General features: G+C 33.1%; 1 long non-coding RNA gene across 4 annotated transcripts; it reads right to left on the bottom strand.

Annotated features, from left to right (window-relative positions):
• LOC110011853 lies at positions 11024-16957 on the bottom strand. Of its 4 annotated transcripts, none has more exons than XR_002286902.1 (5): positions 16372-16957; positions 15693-16284; positions 15017-15077; positions 14581-14662; positions 11024-11381 (listed from the first exon to the last, which is right to left on the bottom strand). It is a non-coding gene; the product is annotated as an uncharacterized LOC110011853 (long non-coding RNA). The 4 variants fall into 4 exon arrangements; XR_002286901.1 differs by lacking the exon at positions 14581-14662 and having other exon boundaries at positions 15693-15786; positions 15871-16284; positions 16372-16942; XR_002286903.1 differs by lacking the exon at positions 14581-14662 and having other exon boundaries at positions 15693-16276; positions 16372-16944.

The following is a 17482-nucleotide window of genomic DNA, read 5'->3' as shown; positions in this document are numbered from 1 at the left end:
CCCCTCTATGGGTCTATATAATATACAAAGAGCTTTTTGGCTTATTTTGTATCTTCTTTTTGTCATTTCAAACCCTAAAAAATAAGTATTAAATTTTGCTATATTAAATTTAAATTAAAATATTAAATTATATTTAATTTATTAAATATTAAATATCTTTGGGGAGTGTTGTTAAAAATATTATATTTTTTTTCTTATAAGTACAAAATTATTTATATAAGAATATTAAATGCGCAATAAAATTTAAAATTTATGTAAATTTTTTGCTAACGTCGATATTTTTTGTTCAAACCTAACAAAAATGGAGTCAGATGTAAGCAATGAATTTTTGGAGGAGCGTAAGTGTAATTTTAAAACTTATTTGGAGAAAGATATAATTTTACATTTTTAGATTTGGTCTATATATACTTAACCCTAAATTTATTTTAATATTTAATATAATGATAAGATATTTTAACTAATCTCTTTTTTTTTGTTATTTACAAATAGTGTTTATTTTAGTATATTTTGTATTATTAAAATGATTCAACAACTAAAAATCAATCGGTTCTAACTCAACAATTGCAGTTTCTGCTCTGAACCGGTTAGTATCAGTGCCAAGGACACAAAAATATTATATTTTACAATTTTAATAAAATTAAACATCATAAACCAAGTGTTTTTACAATTACACTTGTAAATTTTTAATTTATATAAAAATTTATTGCCCTTGGATTTACTTACGTTTTTTTTAAGTATATAAACTAAAGAATGAAGTATATGTCCTTATGCCACTATTGTAGCACCCTCTAACAACACTATGACTATATCTCTCCTAAATATCATACTTAAAATAAATCATATTTATATATGTAATTGTGCATATAATGCAATCCCTGCGGAGTATATACACACACACACACACGTAATCCCACCATCACCACAAGCACAATTGACTCTCCATTCACAAGATTATATATACATATAAAACATAACAAAATAAAGTTTTTATAATTAGTTTGCCACATCACCCATATTTTATGACTTTATACATTCCAATAACGTGATTTTTATTTTTACTACTGACTATGAAGAAAACTGCATACTGGCTCGACCTGACTAAAATGTAAGGTTTGGACTTAGCCCTCGCTGGGCAAAATTTATATCTGAAAAAATATTAGCAGATAAATTAGCTTGCAACTCAATAAACAAATAACTGGCACTATCTTATATTAAATATAGTCCAGACAAAACAAAATGAACAACATATATAGAATATAGTTAATTTAATCTCAGCATAATCAACTTTATCACATATCACAACCAACTCATCACAAGACAATACTCCTCTTTTCCTAATCTGTTTACCAGAAGGTGATGTAGTGTTATTCTCCACCAACTTAATTTCACCATTTATTATATAATGTTTTAGTAAATCCCCTTGACATGTCACGAAGGGTCACCAATCTCATTTCGCATCATAGCTCTTTCAATTCCTATCATAGCTTTTTTCATATATCATAGTTTTTATTATATCGCATCATAGCTCTTTTCTTTTCATTTTGCCACATAGGCTATTCAACAACATCGAGGAGTATTCACATCACAATTATATTCAATTTTCTGCACTCCCTCATTTTCATAAAATCACCATTCTTGTAAGCAACTAGTAACGTAAAACTATATATCTATAAATTTCCATTTACAAGCACCAATAACACATCATTCAACCATGGTAATACTTCAATACAGATTTTCATTTCACTTTCACAATATAGTCATTTAAATTAAATTATTCACCATCCATACAATTTCATATAAATTAATTTCAGCATGAGTCACAAACTTACATAAAAGTAGTATCACAAGAAAGGGAAACATATATAGATAATACTAATTATCCACTTACTTCGACCTTACAATACTTTAATTAGCAAATAGAAAATTGTTTGCTCATCTACCTTATCCTCGGATCCTATAATGAGTTATAATGAATGTAATTAGTATATCGAGAATATCCCAATTTCTAAATAGAACATTAAATATTATTCATACGATTTTCAACAATTAATCTTTTAATATTTCATTTATACTGAAATAATTTTTTTTTCGTTATAATCTAATTAACTAAACTTTCCAGGTATATATTTAATTTATCAAACAATTAATAAGAATTCACTTGCTCACACCCTTCATGTTTTTATAAATATTGTTCTTAATAAAATATCATAATTGAATTATTACTAGAATATCATATTTTATTTTAATAAATACAATATTTTTCAAATAAATTTTTTTAATACTTTTTAATATAATTTCTAAATATTTCTATAAAATTTTATATCAATTTATCGCTACTATAGAATTTAATTAAATCCCAACACTTACAGTTAAACATTTGATCAATAGGCCCTATGGTATTGAGCAAATTAACTCTAATAATAATTAAATTTAACAAATCTAGTAATTTAATTAACTAACTATAATATTTTTTTTATATCAAATGTTATATTTAATATGACAATAATTTAAATAACCAATTCAAAAATTTCCCTATAGGCCCTATGGTATTGAGCAAATTAACTCTAATAATAATTAAATTTAACAAATCTAGTAATTTAATTAACCAACTATGATATTTTTTTTATATCAAATGTTATATTTAATATGACAATAATTTAAATAACCAATTCAAAAATTTCCCTATTAAACATTACATCGGACATCATAAACTATAATTAGTAACGACACTAATTAAATAATATTAATAACTTAAATAATCAATAATTTTAAATTAACGAATTCATACATGTTTCGAAACCCACGACTGAAAGAATGCCTATTCTCAGAAATAAATACTCATAATTTAATTCTCAACTAAATCTCTTTAATAATTGTATATGTATATATTGTAATGTTTAAAATGGTGGCTTGCCTTGCACCAAACTATATATGTTGATTTTTGACAATTTAAATATTAAAACACATAATTAATTTAATTTATATGTTAAAATTTATAAAATAAAAAATTTCAAAAAAAGAAAGAAAAAAGATGCAGAGCAACAACATCATCATCTTCGTCAAGACTCCCCACGCCGCGCATCTCTGCTTCCACCTCGCGAACTCCCTCACCATCGCCTCTACCTCTTTTCACTTCTCCGCAACTGAATTGGATTTTTCTATCTCCACGACCAATCTGGGCGGCGACGAGCGTTGTCGCCCACCCAGATCTAGGTACGAGGTGGAGTGGCTGCCCTCCATCGGCATTTATAGCTATACATATACATAGACATAATTGTAGGTATATATATGTGTAATATATATTTTTAAAATACACAAAATTTGGATCGTTCAATTTTATTTATTGAAGATGACTATTAAAAGTTGATTAGATTCTATTGTTCAAATACAAGTATAAAAAAGATCCAGCAGTCATTATAATAATAATAATTTATATCAATAAGGTATAACAGAATTTTTAAAAAATACCGTTAAGTAAAACAAATGTCCAAAGGAGCGTGTGCTGGATTTCAAAAAATACAGAAATATTTTTTGCCTATATATTTAACACATGATTTTTTAGCTGAATTTTCATAACACATGAGGGTTTTATTCAATTTTTCCTAAAATAAATTACTAAAATAAAACAAAAAAGAAGAAGAAACCTTTGAAATGGAGTACTTATGTTGTATATTAAAGGAGAATATTTTTTTATTTTTTAGTATGCTTTTTTTTTTCTACTCACTAAAACTTTCTCATATTAGATAGTGGAAAAAACTATTTTTTTAAATAGTTTTTTATTTTTAGTTGATAACTTTTTTCTCATTTTCTTACATTTAAATATTCTCTTACAAAATCATTTATTCTTTATCATAATCATTTTCTTATTATCATTGTTCCTATAGTAAATTTTTTTTATTAAAAACATGGCATACCGTGCGCTACTTGGGGCATGCGTTTATCACCTTTGGAGGGAACGCAACATGAGACGGTTCGAGCATTGAGGTCGCCGGCTACGTTAGCTAGCTTAATCATAGAGGATGTTAGACTACGGATTATTAGCAAAAATCTTCCTAGCTCTGTTAGCTCTAGTGCACTTTATAGATTATGGCGTATCCCTTGGCCTGTTGAGGGATAACATATCATACGAGCATTATTGTATTATACCTCCTTTTTCCCTTTATGAAATTTACCTTTCCCCCCAAAATATTTTTTTATTAAATAATATTTAATTATTATAAATTTTTTTACATATATATCAAATGTGCCACATCCAACTAGTAGACTTAATGTCAATAATCGGTCCAGCAAGCCTAGTCCAAATGGCCCATGAGCAAGGTATCATGCCCATAGCCCATCTATTATACTAACACGGCAGGCTAATAAGCCAAATTCAATAGGATAACTCACCAAATATTAGAGATGACAAGTTATACGTATTTCTAACACCATGAGACATATAATTCCAAAAAATTTTCAACAAACTCCTAAAGTGATGGTGGCTGACTTGGCATCAGCATGTAAAATTAAATTTGCATAAGTAGGCTTGACTGACATGACTCGTTCAAATAGTCATAACTTCTTAAAGATAAGTCCAAATAGCAATATGTTCTTTTTTTGTTAGTAATCTAACCATGCAGCTTTCTAACGATGTATCACAAGTTGCTACAACTTCTAAATTTGCTCTTCATCGGCCTATAAATAAAGGTCATTGTGCATTCATGAGGGTATCAAGTATTATTCACGCAATCAGTCTTTTCTCTTGATTTTCAGCAAGCTTCTCGCCCTATTTTGCTCTCCAACATTATTCCCACTTTAAATTGATACTTTGTCAAGTCATTTCAACTATTTCATTATTACTCTTACGTTATTTCAAAAGTTTTAATTATCTTTTCAGTAAATCCATTATTGACGTAAGCATCAGAACTGTTTGTAGGTTAGTCCTCATTTTCAGTGAAGATCCTTCAACCATTGTGATGTGTCAGATCTTGGTACACATTATTGGCGCAATTTGTGGGAGATTTGAGCTAGAGACTTAAGAAATATCCAACTTAGAAAATGGATGTGATAATGGCTTTTTTTAAGGAAACACTTCTCTCCTTGTTGCAACAGGTTTTGTAGTTCCACTTCCAGAACAAACACTAAGGGATATCAACACCCTTGCTCTGTCCGACAACCTTGCCTGCTACAACCAACTCGCTCTTCCTCTAACAGCTTTTCCAGTTCATCGCAAGACTGTCAACTTAGCCCTTCGGGGATCCCAAGCCAAGGGAGCAATACAATCTTCTCACCAAGAGAGGCTCAACACATAAGAAAATCAAGAACCGACAGGCCAACTCCAGTAGGACGAACCTACACTAGTTGATCTCGTTTCCAAGGAGAGGGCCAATCAAGAACCTCCATAAATCTAGCATTCTCTCAAGAAAGAAGTGGTGGAACTATGCCAACAGGTAAGGAAGGAGGTCTCGCTATTGGAGCGTGTATTCTCTTCAATGCAGATATTATGGCGGAAGAACTACTTGCTCACCTCAAGACGCCCTAGCACCAACTTGCTTATAAGGGCACCACACTCCTTGCTAAGCACATCCACGATAAACGATGGGATTATGAAGCCACCTCTTCTCTCAGTAATAGAAGGGAAACACGAGGAGAGTTGAATCCCATCGTCCCAGCACCGAGAATTTCACCCCACTTATTACTAGCTCAGCATGGATGCTGATGGCCATAAACAAACACCCTATTTTGTAGTGGTCCAAGGGTGCAGAGGAAGGATCACAACTTCCCACATCTAAATACTTTTCGAATACCATGGGGAGTACAAACATTATACAAATAGATATCGCCAACTGAGATAGGAGATAGAAAGGTTCATCCAAGCTGGTTACCTAAAGGACTACGTCTACAAAAATTAGCATTGTAACTACAAGAGAATGCTCTAGCCATAGATATTCCCGTAGAAACGAGGATCAACTTGTTGATCCCTCTAGGAGGTAGTGCCGAGCGCCATAAGGATAAGGCTCCTACTAAGGAGCAAAACACGAACACACACCGGCCAAAGAGGTGATCTACATAGTCGAAGACCTACTGATGGGACTCCTACGAAATCTAGGCGTGCACATCATCGTGCTGCCCAAATGATAAAAGAGATTGACCATAAAGCACCAGCAAGAGATCCCACGATCCATTTTAGACTCTTGCTGGATCATTAAGCCTATAATGGTGCTTTCGTTATTTCTATTGCCTATAATGGTGCTTTCGTTATTTCTATTGCCTATAATGGTGCTTTCGTTATTTCTATTGCCTTAGCTAATTATATGATTCAACATATTTTTGCAGATTCTGCAGCTCAATAGAGATCCTATTTTATGAGGTCTACTGACAATACGTAGTTTTTTTCCTCACCCGTCAGTAAAATAGAAGTCACATTTTGGGAATATATAAATACAAATTAAGAACGTAGATGACATGTGAACTAATTGTAATAGTTTCGTTTTGTGGTGTTTTATGCGAATATATATATTTATAATCTTGCAGATGAGAAATTAATTGTGTTTGTTGTAAAGATGAGATTACGTATCTATATTCAGCAAGAATTGTATTATGTGCATATTTTTATATATATAAATTAGGATTTACTTTAAGTATAATATTTAGGGGATATACAGTTGAGTACCATTAGAGGGTGCTACAGGGTGTTTTAAGGATAGTGCTAAACAAAGAATAAAAAACTCGTATTTTCACAAAAGTACAGTGCTAAAGATGTATTTTTCGAGTTTCACATACCAACATGCTCGTATAGGGTACGTTAAGGGTAATAGTGAATAAATTAACTTAAAAAACTCGTATCTTTTACTATAATTTTTTTCTATTTTTTACTCTTTCTGAAAAATAATATAACATCTATAATGCTAAAAATTAGATCATTATAGATGTATTTCCTTAATCCATACATTAACAAGCCCCTGACATGGTGTCAAGGGCCGCCGCACTCTCGGTACCCTTAACGCACATTCGGCTATTCAATCACTCAACCCAATCGACCAACAACTTTCGTCGCAGAGGCTGGACTTCCGCAGTCTTAGACTTTTAGGCGTAGGTCTTTTGTTTTGTACATGTTGTACGCTTGTAAATAGTTTTGTTTTCTCAGGAGGACGTTATGCCTCTTGAGTTGCGATGTTCAACCTTTTTTGTATCTATTATTGTCAATACAAAAAATCTTTTTAAAACTATTATAAGAGGGAATAAATTTTTGAAGCTTGGTGTAACCTACATACTAGTGTCCCTCTCAAGGCGATCCCCTTGCGCTAGCATCATTTGTACAATGTATATGCATTCCGCTATTCTTAAATCCACATTCTGAAACATATGTTCAATTTGCTGCTTATTGTTGTTGCAGATGTCGCATTCTATGTTGATATTCTTGTCGGCACGCGGTGCTAGTGTCGATGGGAGTTTTGTTATTGTGTTGCTATTAGGCAAAAGTAGTCATCTACTATGGACTGCTAGCCACATGGTGTTGTTTCCTCCGCATTGCGGAAGGCACCTCGTGAGAAGTGGTATCAAAGCCTCGGCGCCTTCATGTGATCGAAGCGGGTTGCTGCGACCCCAGCAAATTCTACTGTGAGAATGGCAGGCCAAGATACTGAGAGCCCGAGATCAACGGTCCTACCTAGTTGTCCAAGAAATAGTAGAGCATCAGAAACAGGTTTGATTTGGTAGAGATATATATGTCCGCACATGCTTGATTTGCCAACAGGATAAGGCAGACCATCAGAAGAAGGCTGGTTTGCCCAATCACTACCCATCCCAAAGATACTCTGGCAAACCGTCTCTATAGGCTACATTTTTAGATTACCTAAGGTGGGAGACTTAGGATTCATCATTGTTGTGGTAGACCGGTTATCCAAATGTTCCACTTTCTTCGCAGCCACAAAACATGTCACGGCAGAAGGGATGACTCATCTCTTCTTCAAGCATATGGCCAAATATTAAGGCTTGCCGAAGGATATGTTAGTGATTGGGACTCCCGTCAAACTAGCATTTTCTGGATCGAGTTGTTCAAACTCCTCGGATCCAAACTTTCAATGAGCTCGAGCTATCACTCGCAATCTGATGGCTAGAGTGAATGCTTCAATTCTATGCTGGAGAAATAGCTCCGACACTTTGTCCGCGATACACAGAAGGATTAGGTGAAGCTCTTGGATATTGCTCAACTGTGTTTTAATGCCCAAAAGAGCTCTTCCACCAACAAGAGCGCTTTTAAAATTATGACTGCAAAACAACTAGTCCTCCCTCACACCCTCGATTTTGCATAAGGTGTGAGATCCTCTCTCGCTCGAAGTTTTTCTCAGGAATGTAAACTGAATAGTTGACATCGCCAGAAGTCACCTGGACAAAACTCAGAAGTAGATAAAGAAGTATGGAAATAAAACCACCTCTTCATCGAGTTGAATGCAGGAAACCTTGTGATGGTAAAGGTCCCAGACCGGAGATTATAGAAGTCATCAAGGGGGAGAAATCCTTGGTGATGCAAAAATATATCAACCCATTACATATCATCAAGCGTATTGGAATAGTGACCTACAAGGTAGAGTTGCCTCCCTGGTGGAAAATCCATAATGTCTTCCATGTGAGCTAGTTAAATAAATATTCAGCAAACAAGGAGGACGACGCCCGCAATCAACCCAGATGCCCGTCACTTGAATTGACGAAGATTAAGGAGAAGATGGTTGAAGCGATCCTAAATCACCGAGTTACGAGGACCACAAAGCGCAATTATGCATAGTACTTGGTGAAATGGAAGGGATGCAGCAACGAGGAGAACACTTGGGAGTTGGTGACAAAAGAGTTGTTTGCTAAGTTAAACAAATGTGGGTAGATGAGGTAGTTTTCCATAAGACAAAATAGGCAAAAATATCCAACCCAAAACCCTCCCAAAAGGAGGGGTCTAGATCTATGTCCGAAGGCAGGACAAAAATCAAATGACCCCTCCCCTATAAAGGAGTCATACGGATGATAGCTGGAGGACCCAATGGAGGCAATCGCACCATGCCGAAACGCACGGATGAGAGAGGCACATGACATAACCGTGAACGAGGTATTGGATGTGGAGGCAATAAAGGACACCCCCTCATCCAGTTCGGACAAACTGAACGATCGGCCCCTAAAAGCATTCCACTATGATTCTCTGATCATCACTGAATTATTAGCCAACTATGAAATAGGGTGAATTTTTATAGATTCAGGGAGATCGGCACACGTATTATTTAAGGAAGCCTATGACCAGATGCAGTTGGGGGACATCTGCTTGATAAAAGTGAACACCTCCTTGTATGGCTTCGTGGGGGAGGTGGTGCACCCTCGTGGCATGATCTAAATCCCAACAGTTATATACATCAACATGCCCTCAACCTAGGGTAAGAATAGTGTTGAACCAATTGAATAAATCTCCTATTTTTGTGAGTTTGAGCTAGCTGCTTAGCTTCCCTCCACATACATATGGGAACGTATTTGCGTCCATATGGCAGCCACGCTAGCCTTTTCTCTAGGCCTATGGTAAGCCTCCCGACTCCTTCTCTAGACCTGGCTAAACGGACCTTCCTATAAGACCCTAACTTAAGCTCCTTTTCCTCGGGTCGAGTGTATTCTTAGGTTTCGACTACCCCTTCTCCATGATAGCCCTCTCCCTTAGGCCGTGCGAATTTTTGGGGTGTCATTTATAATAGGACAAAAATAGAACATAAAAAATATATTTTTCAAGTAGTGCTCATCATCACGCACTAAGAATGGGATATGACGTGTGACGTGTTGAACAAATTCGTATTTTCTAACTACAAATACATTTAGTTTTTAATTCACTTAAGAAAATAAATTATTAAAATATATAATGCATAATTAGAATGTTAAATATGTAATTTAAAAGCCTCGCACATCAATATACTCCCAGCATGGGATGGGCTCAGGATAGTATTCAACAAATAAACTAAAAAATACGTATTGCAAATTTCACTACATTTTACTCCTATTTAGAGAAAATAAATTATTAATGTATACAATGCAAATTATTAAAGTGTTAAAAATCAAATTTTCAAATTCTACACATTAACATACCACTAGCATAGGGTGCGCAGAATGTTGTGGTCAACAAATAAACTTAAAACGCTCGTACTTTTGATTATAAATTTCTCTATTTTTTACTTTTCTTTGTGAGCATAAATTAATGAAGTATATAATGTAAAAAGTAGAGCATTAAAGATGTATTTTCAAACTTCGCACATCAACATGCCCATAGTTTGGGATATGTCGAGAGTAATGCTAAACAAATAGACTAAACAAACTTATATTTTTTATCCTGCTTAGCAAAAATAAATCAAATAAATTCAACAATACAAAAGACTAAAGAGTCAAATATGTATTTTTCGAACTTCACACATCGACATACCCTAAACAAAGGGTGTTCTGATAGTGGTGTTGAAAAGAGAAATTTAAAAAACTCGTATTTTTTACTACAATTTTCTCTAGTTTCTTACTCTTTGTGAAAATAGATTAACAAAATATATAAATAAATATTAGAATATTGAAAATATATTTTACAAACTTGACACATCAATATGCGTCCAGTACAAACGTGTGCTAGGTAGAGTTGACAAACATATAGATGAAAAAGGAACTCGTATTATTCTACTACAAATTTTTTTACTTTTAACTCATATTAAATAAGATATATAAAACAAAGAAGCATTAAAGATGTATTTTTCCAATCTCGAATTTGTTCATGCCCCCATGCTGATGGTACTTCCGAACGAGTAAACTAAACAAGCTTTTTTACCATTCAATATTGTGAAACATATATAAATCGTACAATTAAAAACTTATGTATTTTCTATAATGTTATTTTATATTCATACCTTGTAAAAAATTAAAATATTTCTCAATTTTATTGATTTTTCTTTTATTTCCATTCAGTATAAATTAAATATTTCTAAAAAAATTTATGCTTAACAACAATGCACTTGCATTTTACTAGTTGATAGAAATAAGGAAATGTACGAAAGTTAGAAATTTTACTTCTTTGGACATAAAACGAATAACAATCTTTATGCTTTAGGTAGAATACAAGTACAATCTTTCATATCATACAAAGAATGCTGAAATTCTACAAACAACGAGTGCTAATTTACATTTAAAAAAAAATCTTCTAAAACCCATTAGGCATATTCAGAAGATAATCTGAGACAGGTTCGTCGCTATGAAACAACTCCAAGATAGGTTCGTCGGGCGAACTCTTTTGTTGATATCAACTTCAATGGTGTCGTATGATACGCCACTTCGACTACATCAGTCGATGACCGATATTAGCTTAAACCATGCTTCCGAAGGCAATCCTTTGCTCTAATGTCAACCTGAAGAAAACAAAAGGATGAGTCTTTGTAAGTAATACACAACGCAATTGTAACATGGAATCTATGGTCTATCCATACTCGTTTATTAAACCTCAAGGCGCTAGAGTCTATATTTGGTTTTTCAGTTCTATGCTTATCTAATAACACCGTTCACTAAGAATAGCGCGGAAAACTAAAGGTCGAAATAGTAATTTAAACACTCAACTAAAACTGCTTCACTTTGATTGATTAAAAAAATGCATTTTAACATCATCTAGAACCAAAGTACTGTATCTCTCTCTTCCCCCTTGTCATTTTCTAACAAAAAAAGCAACTGTTGTCCCTATCCATTCCCTCTACAAATTTTCCCCCCATATTTAAAATTCAAGAAATGACAAAACCATTGGATTTTTCTTTGTACACTACAAGAACTCAATATGTGACTAATTTCTACAGAACCTTCACATTCTCACCATTCTCATTTGGAAGACATAGGATTATGAATTTTGAGACAACTTTAAATGTGTTGGATGGGGGAGACATTAGAATTGAGGCCTTCACGGGAGATCATCCTCCACTACTTTTGTTGATTTATTCTTGATTCATAAATTGTGTTAGGTTCCCATGTTGCTGTCTCAAAACTTTTTGTTTGTCATAACATTTATGATTCTTGTATAAATTTTACAAAACCACCATATTGTTCACATTATTGACATCTGGACTTTGTAGGTGCATCACAACAAATTTATTGGAATGTTGTTATTATACAACCACAAATTAATTCACTTGTGAACTTAGAAAATAAAATAGCACATACTAAATTGATGAATATTTGTCTAGATGCCAAGTATATTTATTATTTTCATAATTCCTTTGACTACGTATCTTAAAAATCTTTTTCAACATCTTGATAAGTACAAGCATTAATAATACATATCTTTTGTTATCATTTATCACAAGAAAAATTAATTATTCACTTCTTTGAAAATCAAAAAATATATTTTACATCAATCCATTTTTCCAAAAATAGGAAACTACATGCATCTTAAGTTTTCAAAGAACTAAAAAAAATATTTTAAATCAGTTATTAGTTACAAAAATAAAAAGTTTAACACATTTATCAGGAAGTGAAAAATTACGATATTTCATGCATTTTAAAAAAGCAAGTAGATGAATAATGATTAAATGCATTCCAAACTTTGTCCATTTATACTTCGTTTTCTTTGAAGAGAAATTAGTACACACTTCATACCATTTTGAAAACTTCATTGGGTTAACAAAAAAACATTTGATATGAGAGAACAAATCTTTGAGTAAAAAAGAAAACTAAATTGTGGGTAATATAAATAAAAAGAAAAAAAGTTCTCCATTTTAATAATAAAAAGAAAAAAAGTTCTCCGTTTTAATATTTATAAAGTTACCAAAAGTTTGTGTTCCTTAAAAATCATTTAACAAAATTTGAAATTACAAATATTCACAAAAAATTACTCATCTTGGAACAGAAATTTAAATTTGGCATCTAGACAACCATTCAACATTTTAGCATATAGCATTTTATTTTCAAGGTTCGCAAATCAAATAATTTGTTGTTGTATAATATAAATTTTCCAACATATTTTTCTACGATACACCTGCAAAGATGACGATGTTACTAACATAAACGAATGTGATTTCTGTAAAATCACACAAGGATAATAAATGTATAACAAAAAATTTTGAAACCACCACATGAAGAATACCCAACTCAATAAATGAATAAGGAATAAGTCCAGGAGGTATGTTCTCCAATTTAAGTCTCAACCCAATGATTGCATCCTTCACATTTTGAGCAACCTCAAAATTCAATGATCCTATTATTTCCAAATCAAAATGGTAATAGTGAGGGATTTCCACAGAAATTAGTGCAGTAAATTCGAGTTTTGTAGTTTACAAAGTATAAAATCAATAGTTTCAACCTTTCTCGATTTAAAAATATGAGGAAAAAATCAGGAGAGAAGAATTAATTGGGCACTGGTTACCTTTCGTTAGAAACATGAAGAGAGGAAGATGAAGATACAACTACCATTAGGTTCTAGAATGTCGTCAAAATGCATACTTTTAGCAACCAATTAAGCCGAATTAAGCCTTTTATTTCCAGCACTATGCTTAATGAAACGAAGCCATTTAGCTCGCACATAACTTGCCAACCAATATATTCTAGCCCCTCTGTGTCTCAATAAACGATTATAGATCACCTATACTTACTTATATGCTTGGCTTGCATAATCAAATATTGGATGTTATATACTAACTAATGCTTCACGTGAAGAACCAAATAAATGCATGCCACATGTATTACTAGAAAATGATATACCAAGTAAGGTGAAACCCTTTTATAATTATATGCTACATGCGTTGGGAGCAAAAAACTAGCCTCCATAGTACATTTCTGGCATTCTTTGAAAGGCATAAGCAACAGAATTATGAAAAAACTAACACACGGAAAAAAAGAACATCGATAAATCATTCAGGCATTCTTTGAAAGGTATAAGCAACACATACTGCGTAAGGAAGAAACCTTTTTGGATGCACATCACAAAAATAATTATGTTGGTTCATCAACTAGGGGACTAGCAATTGGTTTACGAAGCTTCATCACAGTAGAGTTAAGATCTCTTAAAGTAAAGCTCAAATAGAAGAAACAGAGAGTAGAGGGATGGCACCTAGATTTCAGAGAATCACATTTATGCATCAAGATAATTAGTGCAGTAAATTCTTATTAGGTGAAATTGATTGGTATCAAAGATAATACTAGGAAAAGCATATACATTTCTTACTGCTCCTAAAATAGATCGCTGATTTCGTTACCTACAGAGCTTTCCAAAGATTTCAATAAAGACCAAGAGTGGCATGACAATGAAATCCATAGAAAGGGAGTTGCATTAACCATGATCACCTATAGGCGAAATAACCGACATTTTCCGACCACAAAATCATTTCATAGCTATAAATATAATAAATTCAAAAGAAAAGGAGGTCACATCCACAAAACTGATAGAAAATAGAGATTTTAAAAACTCTAAAGCTGTCGAGACAAAGCAAAAGCAAGCCAAAAAAGTGAGTTAAAGATTTCTCAATGTGAACTATCCAATTCAATTAGAAAGACAACTATGTGAAAACAGATTGGGTTCCGGAAAGTCATGGAATCAAAAAGGATATCATTAGTTGAGGCGTTACTTACAAGGACGAATGCACATAAAATATCATGCCTTATCTTTTCAAGATATTGAAACACGACTTGCCTCGAGGATGAAAAGTGTCAACTGCAATCAATCATCAGTCAACATACATAACTAATAGATGTAAGTGATCGTACAATGAATATTCAACTGTAGGGGCAGAAATTGTAGCTGATCATATATATAAGCTAAACAATCTTTCCCAAGTATATATGAAAAAATGTACATATGCATCACCTAATATCATATGAAAATATAAGAAAGTGCATATTCTTTCTCTTGTTTCTTTTCTTTTCTAATCTTCCTTTTGTTTTTCCTTTTGGTGGCTGGGGACTTGAAGGGTGTAGATACTTACACCTATGTTTTCAGTTACATGGCTTCCACCATGTCACATTTAAAAATCTGAAAAATATTTACTGAGACATAGTAATTATTTACCTGGCGATAGCGTAGGTGATGTATTCTTCATTTTCTCTAGAAGTTCTAGAAGCACTGGTGCCTGAAAATAGAAGAAATTAAATTATTTCCTGAAGTGAAGTCTGGTGACATAATCCACAAATCACCAGTAGAATCGTTGTTAAGACATAATAATTTGTTCACCAAAAACCTTTCTTAAACAAAGACAAAAGTAAGAGAAAGCACGCCAAACGATTAATAGGAAATTCAATATGAAAATAACAATGAACATTGCTTCAATGCAGGAATCTGCTTAAGTTACAAAAAGCTTGATATCGCAACCAGAAATTAAATCTCACAGAAAATGACCCAAAAACATGTAATTTTTCTTGAAAATTTCAGCACATATGAAAAGGAAAAATAGGGCAAACTTATGAAAATAAAGCCTCTAATTGTAGGAAATGGAGGATCAACCACAAAGGCCACAGCACATTACTCTTGTAAATAGAGCAATGTATTCAAGAATTTCTAAATAATACCAATGATTTAGCATTACCAGAAGAAAACATGAAAATATATATAAAAAAAGGGAAGGAAAAAAAATAGTTATTTCACCAAGAAGCATGCAACACATGAATTCACAAGAAGAGTAATCAGTTGTACCATATCAATAATCAAAATCTAAATAACAAAACTGAAAATAAGAAAACGGGGTGACCTCTCCGAATGCCAAGAAGCCAGGAACACAAGATGATGAATTAACGAGTCATTTTTTGAGAAACTCCAGTCAACCCCACCCACGTACTTGAGGACTGCGAAAAAGCAAGAAATTGAGTGAATCTTGGATTGTCTCCTGGCTGTAATTTCAGAACCTCAGGGTCCTCTGTCATTGTCACCTTCAATTCTTGAAATCAAGAAATCGATTTATGGAGTTTCTTGTTTGGGTTAATGAGAGACCATCAAAGATGGCTCTGATACCATGTAAAATCTTGAGCGGAAACGATGGAAGAAGAGGGAAGAGTGCTCATTGAAAACTGTAGAGCAAGAATCAAGAAAGAAATTTTGATTTCTGTAGTTTTCAGTTCAGTGTTCTTCAGAAGAGGCGAAGATACATATATATATACAGAAACTAACACGACTTCAACTAGTCGTTACGTTTACACTTATAAAAACGCTATTGCGTTGTCTTACTTAACAATCAGACTGAAGAAAACGTAAAAGGTGAACAAATTGCTACTTGTATGCAAAACGTGATCTGTCTTCTTCTTCTTCTTCTTCTTCAGGTCTCTGCACTGCTTCATTCTGCAATTCTTCACATGCAATTATATTAGTAAAAATTATAGGGATACAAGAAAGGAAGCAATTACAATAGGAAAATGTGGAATTGCCAAACTTACTCAATCAGAAGTTGGGGAGAGATGTTGTTATTTCCTGAAGTGGAAGTGTCTTCTTCCATGGAGATGGTGGAAGAACGAAATCAAAAGAAAAGGAAAGAAAAATGTGGAATTGTCAAACTTACTCAATCAGAAGTTGGGGAGAGATGTTGCTATTCCCTGAAGTGGAAGTGTCTTCTTCCATGGAGATGGTGGAAGAATGAAATCAGAAGAAAAGGAAAGAAAAATGTGGAATTGCCAAACTTACTCAATCAGAAGTTGGGGAGAGATGTTGCTATTCCCTGAAGTGGAAGTGTCTTCTTCCATGGAGATAGTGGAAGAATGAAATCAGAAGAAAAGGAAAGAAGAGAAGAAAGAAGAGACTGTTCTTCTACCGCCCACCAATGTCTTCTGATATTTATGCTTATATTCCCTCGGCCACACTTTTATTTACAATTTTCACTTTGGATCAAATCCAAGATGACGGATCTTAAAAAAGGTTTTCACTTTGGATCAAATCCAAGATGACGGATCTTAAAAAAGGCCTTCATCACAACCTAATACTTCGGAGCTCTGAGAGATAGCTGCAAAAAAGGACAAGAGATAACAGAAAATATGCAAAAAATAATATTTTATAACAAATTGAGTATGTCAAGTCAATTTTTTAATTTTTCAATTTTTCAATTAGGAGTCACTTAGTACCCATATCAGTTAGGTTATCTTTAGAACCGATTTTTCAAGATTGATGATTTCTTTTCTAACAAATGTCTCTAATGAAATGAAAAGATTGGATTTATAACAATTGGATTTCTGATAATTGGCTATCAGAGAAAACTATAAGTGTTTTTATTTAGAAAACTGAATTGTTTTAATAATCCTTCAAGCTAAATAGCTAAAGTTGTGATTTCCAGGTAATGCATGCTACACACAAAGTAAACATATAAGAAGTAGTTGATTTTCTTACTGTCCCTATCATTTGCATAATTGGAATTCACATAGCCAACTAATTTTGCACCTTTAAAGCATTTCGAGAATTAATACCAGAACTAATAGAGCCATTCAAATATCTAAAAAGCATTTAAGAGCTTCCTAATGAGGAAGGCCTAGATTTGACATATATCTACTCAAACAATTA

Source organism: Sesamum indicum, linkage group LG4, assembly GCF_000512975.1.
Source record: "Sesamum indicum cultivar Zhongzhi No. 13 linkage group LG4, S_indicum_v1.0, whole genome shotgun sequence".
Lineage (NCBI taxonomy): Eukaryota > Viridiplantae > Streptophyta > Magnoliopsida > Lamiales > Pedaliaceae > Sesamum > Sesamum indicum.
Note: the sequence above shows the minus strand (reverse complement) of the source record. Positions and strands in the feature narration are given on the sequence as shown.